The sequence below is a fragment of the Arachis stenosperma genome, chromosome 1, assembly GCF_014773155.1.
Source record: "Arachis stenosperma cultivar V10309 chromosome 1, arast.V10309.gnm1.PFL2, whole genome shotgun sequence".
NCBI lineage: Eukaryota > Viridiplantae > Streptophyta > Magnoliopsida > Fabales > Fabaceae > Arachis > Arachis stenosperma.
In genome coordinates this window covers 40,899,295-40,909,727 of record NC_080377.1, presented here as the reverse complement: position 1 = coordinate 40,909,727, position 10,433 = coordinate 40,899,295, and the positions used below count along the sequence as shown (strand labels likewise).

The 10,433-nt window shown below is 38.8% G+C and overlaps 1 non-coding gene across 1 annotated transcript; it reads right to left on the bottom strand.

Annotated features, from left to right (window-relative positions):
• Positions 1–8,717: 8,717 nt before the first annotated feature.
• On the bottom strand, positions 8,718–8,825 carry LOC130955891 (small nucleolar RNA R71). The gene has a single exon (XR_009076936.1). It is a non-coding gene; the product is annotated as a small nucleolar RNA R71 (small nucleolar RNA).
• Between the last annotated feature and the right edge of the window lie 1,608 nt (positions 8,826–10,433).

Sequence of the window (10,433 nt, the reverse complement as noted above, 5' to 3'; positions counted from 1 at the left end):
CTTGTGAGCTTTCAACACTTCAATCAGCTTTGATTCATCTTCCATGTTTAGGGAGGAATTGATGATTACTGGCAGATCCTCCTCTCCTCCAAGAAATGCACATTTGAGATAAGGAGGGAGGGGCTTCAATTCTTGTTTTGGCTTCTCATCCATCTTGCCCTCACAGGAGACTTCAGTTACTTGTTCCTCTAAGACCTCTTGGGCTGTCTCCATTTCTTCTTCTTGTGTGTCTTGACCGTGTGTTTCAAGCAGCTCTTCATACAATTCTTCTATCATCTCCACCCTCTTATGCTTTTCACTCTCAGGGGAATATTGCATGGCCTTAAAGACATTGATGATCATTTGTTCATTATGCACCATGAGGGTCATTTCACCTTTCTCTACATCAATGATGGCTCTTGCTGTGGCTAAGAAAGGTCGCCCAAAGATAATTGAGTTGTGTCCCTCTTCTTTCATGTCTAAAATGACAAAATCAACAAGGAAAATGAATTCTTCCACCTTCACCAATAAGTTTTCCACAACTCCATTAGGTATTGATGAGCGGATATTTGATACGCTTTTTGGGGGTAATTTCATGTAGATTTTAGTATGTTTTAATTAGTTTTTAGTAGAATATTATTAGTTTTTAGGAAAAAATCATATTTCTGGACTTTAATATGAGTTTGTGTATTTTTCTGTGATTTCAGGTATTTTCTGGCTGAAATTGAGGGAGTTGAGCAAAAATCTGAGTTAGGCTGAAAAAGGACTGCTGATGCTGTTGGATTCTGACCTCCCTGCACTCGAAATAGATTTTCTGGAGCTACAGAAGTCCAATTGGCGCGCTCTCAACGGCGTTGGAAAATAGACATCCAGGGCTTTCCAGAAATATATAATAGTTCATACTTTGCGCGAAGATAGATGACGTAAACTGGCGTTCAACGCCAGTATCATGCTGCTGTCTGGCGTCCAGCGCCAGAAACAGGTTACAAGCTGGAGTTCAACGCCAGAAACAGGTTACAACCTGGCGTGGAATGCCCAAAACAGCCCCAGGCACATGAAAAGCTTAAGTCTCAGCCCCAGCACACACCAAGTGGGCCCCAGAAGTGGATTTCTGTACTATCTATCATAGTTGACTCATTTTCTGTAAACCTAGGTTACTAGTTTACTATTTAAACAACTTTTAGAGATTTACTTTGGATCTCATGACATTTTAGATATGAAATTTGTACCTTTTTGCAGCATGAGTCTCTAAACTCTATTGTTGGGGGTGAGGAGCTCTGCAGCGTCTCGATGAATTAATACAATTACCTTTGTTTTCCATTTAAACACGCTTGTTCCTATCTAAGATGTTCATTCGCGCTTAAACATGAAGAAGGTGATGATCCGTGACACTCATCACCTTCCTCAGATCCATGAACGTGTGCTTGACAACCACCTCCGTTCTACATCAGACTGAATGAGCTTCTCTTAGATTCCTTAATCAGAATCTTCGTGGTATAAGCTAGAATTGATGGCGGCCACTCTTGAGGATCCGGAAGGTCTAAACCTTGTCTGTGGTATTCCGAGTAGGATTCAAGGATTGAATGGCTGTGACGAGCTTCAAACTCGCGATTGCTGGGCATGATGACAAACGCAAAAGGATCAATGGATCCTATTCCAACATGATCGAGAACCAACAGCTGATTAGCCGTGCTGTGACAGAGCATCTGGACCATTTTCACTGAGAGGATGGGAGGTAGCCACTGACAATGGTGACACCCTACATACAGCTTGCCATGGAAGGAGCCTTGCGTGTGGAAAAGGATTTCAAGGAAGAGTTGAAGTTCAGAGGACAAAGCATCTCCAAAACCCCAACATGTTCTTCATTAATAAAGTAACAATTACTTATTCCAAACACTTTTACTTCTTACAATTAAATCCAAATAACCTTATTGGCATCCTGACTAAGATTAATAAAATAAACATAGCTTGCTTCAAACCAATAATCTCTGTGGGATCGACCCTTACTCACGTAAGGTATTACTTGGACGACCCAGTGCACTTGCTGGTTAGTTGTGCGGATTGCAAAAGTGTGATTGCAATTTCGTGCACCAAGTTTTTGGCGCCATTGCCGGGGATTATTAGAGTTTGAACAACTAAAGGTTTATTTTGTTGCTTAGATTAGGAATAATTTATTTTTGTTGTTATAGAGTCATTAAATTCTGAGTCTTTTATTCCCTTTTCAAAAATTTTTCAAAAATATATTATTTTTCTTTATTAATTTCTAATTTTTGTGAGTTTAGTGTCTTGTTCTAAGTTTAGTGTCAATTGCATGCTTTTCTTTGTCTCTTAATTTTTCAAATTGCATGTTCTTGTTCTTCCTTGATCTTCAAATTGTTCTTGTCAATTTCTCTTGTTTGATCTTGAGTTTTTCTTGTTTTGTGTCTTTTCTTGTTTTTCTCGTGCTTTTTCAAAATATTAACTTTCAAAAATTATACTTTTATCCATAAAAATAATACATCTTTAAAATACGTTACTTTAAAATAATTTTTCTTAAGTTAATCTTGTGCCAAACTTTAAGTTTGGTGTTTTCTTGTTGATCTTTCTTTAATTTTCGAAAATTTATCTTGGTTTTCTAAAAATTTTAAGTTTGGTGTTCTTTCTTTTGTTCTTGGTGTTCTTGTGAATCTTCAAGGTGTTCTTGAGTCTTTCTTGTGTTTTGATCTTAAAATTTTTAAGTTTGGTGTTCCTTGGTGTTTTCCCTCCAAAATTTTCGAAAATAAGGAGCATTAGATCTAAAAATTTTAAGTCTTGTGTCTTTTGTGAGTTTTTCTCTTTCATCAAAAAATTCAAAATTCAAAAAAAAAAATATCTCTTCTAACTAATTTTAAACTATATTTTCGAAATTTTTTATATAAAAATTCAGATTTTAATTTCGAAATTTTCAATTCTTATCTTTTTAATATATATTTTTTATTATCTTTTTCAAAAATTTTATCTTAACCACTTTCTCTTTTTCCTCAAATTTTTCGAAAATCTTCACAAAACATTTTCAACTTCCTTTTTTTTATTTTATTTATTTCGTTTTTATTTATTTCATTTTTATTTTATTTTATAAAATAAATTTTTATAAAATAAATAATATCAACATACATATCATCTCCCTTGTTCCAAAATGGAATTAAGTGGAAAGGAACAGTCCAGAAGGACTCTGGGGTCATATGCTAACCCCATTACTGCTTCATATGGGAGTAGTATATGTATACCCTCCATTGGAGTTAGTAGCTTTGAGTTGAATCCTCAACTCATTATCATGGTGCAGCAAAGTTGCCAGTATTCCGGTCTTCCATAGGAAGAACCTACAGAGTTTCTGGCACAATTTTTACAAATTGCTGACGCAGTGCATGATAAGGAAGTAGATCAGGATGTCTATAGATTATTACTGTTTCCATTTGCTATAAAAGATCAAGATAAGAGGTGGTTAAATAACCAACCTAAGAATAGCATAAGGACATGGAAACAGCTGTCAGAAAAATTCCTAAATCACTATTTTCCTCCAAAACGGATGACACAGCTAAGGGTGAGCATCCAAGGCTTCAAACAAGCAGATAATGAATCCCTTTATGATGCTTGGGAGAGATACAGAGAGATGCTGAGAAAATGCCCCTCTGAAATGTTTTCAGAGTGGGTGCAATTAGACATCTTCTACTATGGGCTTACAGAAAAAGCTCAGATTTCTCTAGATCACTCAGCTGGTGGATCTATACATATGAGAAAAATAATTGAAGAAGCCCAAGAGCTTATAGATACAGTTGCCAGAAATCAGCATCTGTACCTAAGCAGTGAATCTTCCATGAAAGAAGAAGCTAAAATAGTAATTGCTGAACTCAGTCTTGTAGATCAGGCTAATGAATTCAATCAGCAATTAGACTTTCTAACTCAGCAGCTAGCCGAATTCAAGGAAATACTACAGTAAACAAGAATGGCTAACAGGAATATGGAAGTACAGTTAAAGCAAATAGAAAAGCAACTGTCAAAACAAATAGCAGAAGAATGCCAAGCAGTTTAATTAAGAAGTGGGAAAATATTAAATGCCTCACTTCAAAGCAGCAGGAAGCCAAGAAATGAACAAATGGCTACTCAAAATCCCTCTGAGGACAATCAGAGCCCAGAGAGGAATAAGGCTGGCGCTGAACGCCCAGACCGTGCTCATTTCTGGCGTTCAACGCCAGAAACAAGCATGAATCCGGCGTTGAACGCCCAAGGGAAGCACAGTTCTGGCGTTCAGACGCTAGTAACAGATAAGGAGTTGGCGTCTAACGCCACTCCAGCTTCCACCCCTGGCATTCAAACACTAATGGGGGATCAGCCACATACAAGTGCTGATAACAACCCTTTTAAAAAGGCTTCCCAACCCACTTCTACAGGTAATAAACTTGCAGCAACTAAGGTTGAGGAATACAAAGCCAAAATACCTTATCCTCAAAAACTCCGCCAAGCGGAACAGGATAAGCAATTTGTCCGCTTTGCAGACTATCTCAGGACTCTTGAAATAAAGATTCCGTTTGCAGAAGCACTTGAGCAAATACCCTCTTATGCCAAGTTCATGAAAGAGATCTTAAGTCATAAGAATGATTGGAGGGAAACTGAAAAAGTTTACCTCACTGAAGAATGCAGTGCAGTTATCCTAGAAAGCTTACCTGAGAAGCTTAAGGATCCCGGAAGCTTTATGATACCATGCACATTAGAGGGTACTTGCACCAAGCAAGCTCTATGTGACCTTGGGGCAAGTATCAACCTAATACTTGCATCTATTATCACAAAGCTTGATTTGATTGAAGAAGTCAAACCAACCCGGATATGTCTTCAACTTGCTGATGGCTCCATGATGAGCGGATAATTTATACACTTTTTGGCATTGTTTTTAGTATGTTTTTGGTAGTTTTAGTTGAGTTTTTAGTATATTTTTATTAGTTTTTAGTTAAAATTTACTTTTCTGGACTTTACTATGAGTTTGTGTGTTTTTCTGTGATTTCAGGTATTTTCTGGCTGAAATTGAGGGACCTGAGCAAAAATCTGATTCAGAGACTGAAAAGGACTGCAGATGCTGTTGGATTCTGACCTCCCTGCACTCGAAGTGGATTTTTTGGAGCTACAGAAGCCCAATTGGCGCGCTCTCAACGGCGTTGGAAAGTAGACATCCTGGGCTTTCCAGAAATATATGATAGTCCATACTTTGCCCAAGATTTGATGGCCCAAACCGGCGTTCAAAGTCACCTCAAGAAATCCTAGCGTTAAACGCTGGAACTGGCACCCAAATGGGAGTTAAACGCCCAAACTGGCATAAAAGCTGGCGTTTAACTCCAAGAAGAGTCTCTACACGAAATTGCTTCATTGCTCAGCCCAAGCACACACCAAGTGGGCCCAGAAGTGGATTTTTATGTCATTTACTCATCTCTGTACACCCTAGGCTACTAGTTTTCTATAAGTAGGACCTTTTACTATTGTATTTGGATCGGAGACTTTGGTAGCTATCTTCGTTTGATGCTATCTTAGATCATTGGGAGGCTGGCCATTCGGCCATGCCTAGACCTTATGCTTATGTATTTTCAACGGTGGAGTTTCTACACACCATAGATTAAGGTGTGGAGCTCTGCTGTACCTCGAGTATTAATGCAATTACTATTGTTCTTCCATTCAATTCCGCTTGTTCTTGTTCTAAGATATCACTTGTTCTTCAACTTGATGAATGTGATGATCCGTGACACTCATCATCATTCTCACTTATGAACAAGGTGACTGACAACCACTCTTGTTCTACAAGCAATCAAGGCTATAGTGAATATCTCTTGGATTCCTGATTGCACGATGCATGGTTGATCGCCTGACAACCGAGTGCTCGCCTGACAAACGAGCCAACCATTCCATGAGATCAGAGTCTTCGTGGTATAGGCGAGAACTGATGGCAGCATTCAAGAGAATCCGGAAGGTTTAACCTTGTCTGTGGTGTTCTGAGTAGGATTCAATGACTGAATGACTGTGACGTGCTTCAAACTCCTAGCAGGCGGGGTGTTAGTGACAGACGCAAAAGTATCAATGGATATTATTTCGGCCTGACCGAGAATCGACAGCTGAATTCCGCGTGCCGTGACAGGGCATTAGCAATCGCTTTCACTGAGAGGATGGGAGGTAGCCATTGACAATGGTGAAACCCTACACGAGCTTGCCATGAAAAGGAGTAAGAAGGATTGGATGAAGACAGTAGGAAAGCAGAGAGACGGAAGGGAAGGCATCTTCATGCGCTTATCTGAAGTTCCTACCAATGAATTACATAAGTATCTCTATCTTTATCTTTTTTGATATTTTTGTTCATCACCATATCCATTTGAGTCTGCCTGACTAAGATTTACAAGATGACCATAGCTTGCTTCAATAGCAACAATCTCCGTGGGATCGACCCTTACTCACGTAAGGTATTACTTGGACGACCCAGTGCACTTGCTGGTTAGTTGTGCGAAGTTGTGTAATGCCATGGAATTGAACTACCAAGTTTTTGGAGTTCATGACCGGGGATTATGAGAGTTGTGAAAAGTATTGTTCACAATTTCGCGCACCAAGTTTTTGGCGCCGTTGCCGGGGATTGTTCAGTTTGGACAACTGACGGTTCATCTTGTTGCTTAGATTAGGTATTTTTTTTTTCGAAATTCTTGAAGATGAATTCTAGAGTTTCATGATGATTTGTTGAAGTCTGGCTGGCTGAGAAGCCATGTCTAAATTCATTGGACCGAGGTTTCAACTTATCATCACAAGAGCTTGTTGATTTTCATCAATCTTGCTTTTGGAGCAGTGATCTGCTAAGGCTTGGCTGGCCTCTGGCCATGTCTAGTGTTTTGGACCGAAGCTTTCTTTGAAAGCTTGACTGGCTGTGAAGCCATGTTTAATTCCTGGACCGGAGTCTTAGACTAGCATTGCACTGATTCCTGGAATTCTCATTAAGAATTTTGATATCTTTTTCCACTTAATTTTCGAAAATCAAAAAAATTTCATAAAAGCCAAAAATATGTTATGTTCCTTGTTGAAACACTAGTCTCATCTTAAGTTTGGTGTCAATTGCATGCATTCATTCATGTATCTTAAGGATCTTCAAGTAATTCTTGATGATTTCTTACTCTGATCTTTGAATTCTTTTGGCTTGAGTGTTTATGTGTCTCATATAGTGTCGGCAGTATACAAACTGCTAAGTTTGGTGTCTTGCATGCATTGTTATTTCATTCTTGTTGCATTTTAATTATTAAAAATCCAAAAATATTTTTAATTTGTGTCTTTTCAAGTCAATGATACCAAGAATTGAAGATTCAGAACATACTGCAGAGGAATTACACAGAAAAAGCTGGGCGTTCAAAACGCCCAGTGAAGAAGGACAGACTGGCGTTTAAACGCCAGCCAGGGTACCTGGTTGGGCGTTTAACGCCCAAAAAGGGTGCATTTTGGGCGTTAAACGCCAGAATGGATACCATTCTGGGCGTTTAACGCCAGGATGGCAAAGGGGGAAGATTTTGTTTTTCAAATCAATTTTTCTTCAAGTTTTTCAAAATCAAATCTTTTTCAAATCATATCTTTTCAATCAAATGTTTTCAAAGTCAATTTCTTTCCTTTTTCAAAGATACTTACTAACAATTAATGATTTGATTGAACATCTCAAATTTGTTGCCTTTTCTGTTGAGAAAGGTTTAATGTTTGAATCATATCTTTTCTTGTTAGGCAAGTCACTAATTTTCAAAATCAAATCTTTTAAAAATTTGTTTTCAAAACATATCTTTTAAAATTGTTTTCAAATCAATTTTTTCAATCATATCTTTTTAATCACATCTTTTTCAAAATAAGTTTTCAATCAAATCTTTTTGATTTCTAATTTCAAAATCTTTTTCAAAAAAAATCACTTGATTTCTTTTCCACTTTCAATTTTCGAAAATTATCAATCAAATTTTAAAATGTTTTTAACATCTTTCTAATTAATTTTCGAAAATTCTCTTCCCTCCTTCTCACATCCTTCTATTTATGGAGAACCACTCCTTCTTAATGCACAATTCGAACTTTATCTCATCAAGTTCGAATTCTTCTACCTTCTTTCTTCTATTTTTCGTTTCCTCTGACACCTTAAGGAATCTCTATACTGTGACATAGAGGATTCCACATCTTCTTGTTCTCTTCTCTTTCATATGAGCAGAAGCAGAGACAAAGGCATTCTTGTTGAAGCTGACCCTGAACCTGAAAGAACCTTGAAGAGAAAGCTAAGAGAAGCCAAAGCACAACTCTCTTTAGAGGACCTGACCGAATTCTTCAAAGAAGAAGAACACATGGCAGCCGAAAACAACAATGCCAACAATGCAAGGAAGGTGCTGGGTGACTTTACTGCACCTACTCCCAACTTCTATGGGAGAAGCATCTCTATCCCTGCCATTGGAGCAAACAACTTTGAGCTTAAGCCTCAATTAGTTTCTCTAATGCAACAGAATTGCAAATTCCATGGACTTCCAATGGAAGATCCTCATCAGTTTTTAGCTGAGTTCTTGCAAATCTGTGACATAGTCAAGACTAATGGGGTTGACCCTGAGGTCTACAGACTGATGCTATTCCCTTTTGCTGTAAGAGACAGAGCTAGAATATGGTTGGACTCACAACCTAAAGATAGCCTGGAATCTTGGGAAAAGCTAGTCAATGCCTTCTTGGCAAAGTTCTTTCCACCTCAAAAATGGAGTAAGCTTAGAGTGGAAGTCCAAACCTTCAGACAGAAGGATGGAGAATCCCTCTATGAAGCTTGGGAAAGATACAAACAATTGATCAGAAAATGTCCTTCTGACATGCTTTCTGAATGGAGCATCATAGGTATTTTCTATGATGGTCTCTCTGAACTATCCAAGATGTCTCTGGATAGCTCTGCTGGAGGATCTCTTCATCTGAAGAAGACGCCTGCAGAAGCTCAAGAACTGATCGAAATGGTTGCAAATAACCAATTCATGTACACTTCTGAAAGGAATCCTGTGAACAATGGGACAAATCAGAAGAAAGGAGTTCTTGAGATTGATGCTCTGAATGCCATACTGGCTCAGAACAAGATATTGACTCAACAAGTCAATTTGATTTCTCAAAGTCTGTCTGGAATGCAAAATGCACCTGGCAGTACTAAGGATGCTTCATCTAAGGAAGAAGCTTATGATCCTGAGAACCCTTCAATGGAAGAGGTGAATTACCTAGGAGAACCCTATGGAAACACCTACAATTCTTCATGGAGAAATCACCCAAATTTCTCATGGAAGAATCAAGAGAGACCTCAACAAGGTTTCAATAACAATAATGGTGGAAGAAACAGGTTTAGCAATGGCAAGCCTTTTCCATCATCTTATCAGCAACAGACAGAGAGTTCTAAGCAGAATACCTCTGACTTAGCAACAATGGTCTTTGATCTAATCAAAACCACTCAAAGTTTCATGAATGAAACAAGGTCCTCCATCAGAAATTTGGAAGGACAAGTGGGTCAGCTGAGCAAGAAAATTACTGAACTCCCTCCTAGTACTCTCCCAAGCAACACAGAAGAAAACCCAAAAGGAGAGTGCAAAGCCATAACCATGGCCGAATATGGAGAGGAAAGAGAGGAGATGGACGCCACTGAGAAAGACCTCAATGGGCGTGCACCAACCTCCTCTGAGTTCCCCAATGAGGGACCATGGGAATCTGAGGCTCAAAATGAGACCATAGAGATTCCATTGGAATTACTTCTGCCATTCATGAGCTCTGATGAGTATTCTTCCTCTGAAGAGGATGAGTATGTCACTGAAGAGCAAGTTGCTAAATACCTTGGAGCAATCATGAAGCTAAATGACAAGTTATTTGGAAATGAGACTTGGGAAGATGAACCTCCTTTGCTCACCAAAGAACTGGATGACTTGTCTAGGCAGAAACTACCTCAAAAGAGACAAGATCCTGGGAAGTTTTCAATACCTTGTACCATAGGCACCATGACCTTCAAGAAGGCTCTGTGTGACTTAGGGTCAAGTGTAAACCTCATGCCTCTCTCTGTAATGGAGAAGCTAGGGATCTTTGAGGTGCAAGCTGCAAAAATCTCACTAGAGATGGCAGACAACTCAAGAAAACAAGCTTATGGACTTGTAGAGAATGTTTTGGTTAAGATTGAAGACCACTACATCCCTACTGATTTCATAGTCCTAGAGACTGGGAAGTGCATGGATGAAACCATCATCCTTGGCAGACCCTTCCTAGCCACAGCAAAGGCTGTGATTGATGTTGATAGAGGAGAGTTAATCATTCAAGTGAATGAAGAATCCTTTGTATTTAAGGCTCAAGGATATCCCTCTATCACCATGGAGAAGAAGCATGAAGCGCTTCTCTCAAATCAGAGACAAACAGAGCCCCCACAGTCAAACTCTAAGTTTGGTGTTGGGAGGCCACAACCAAAC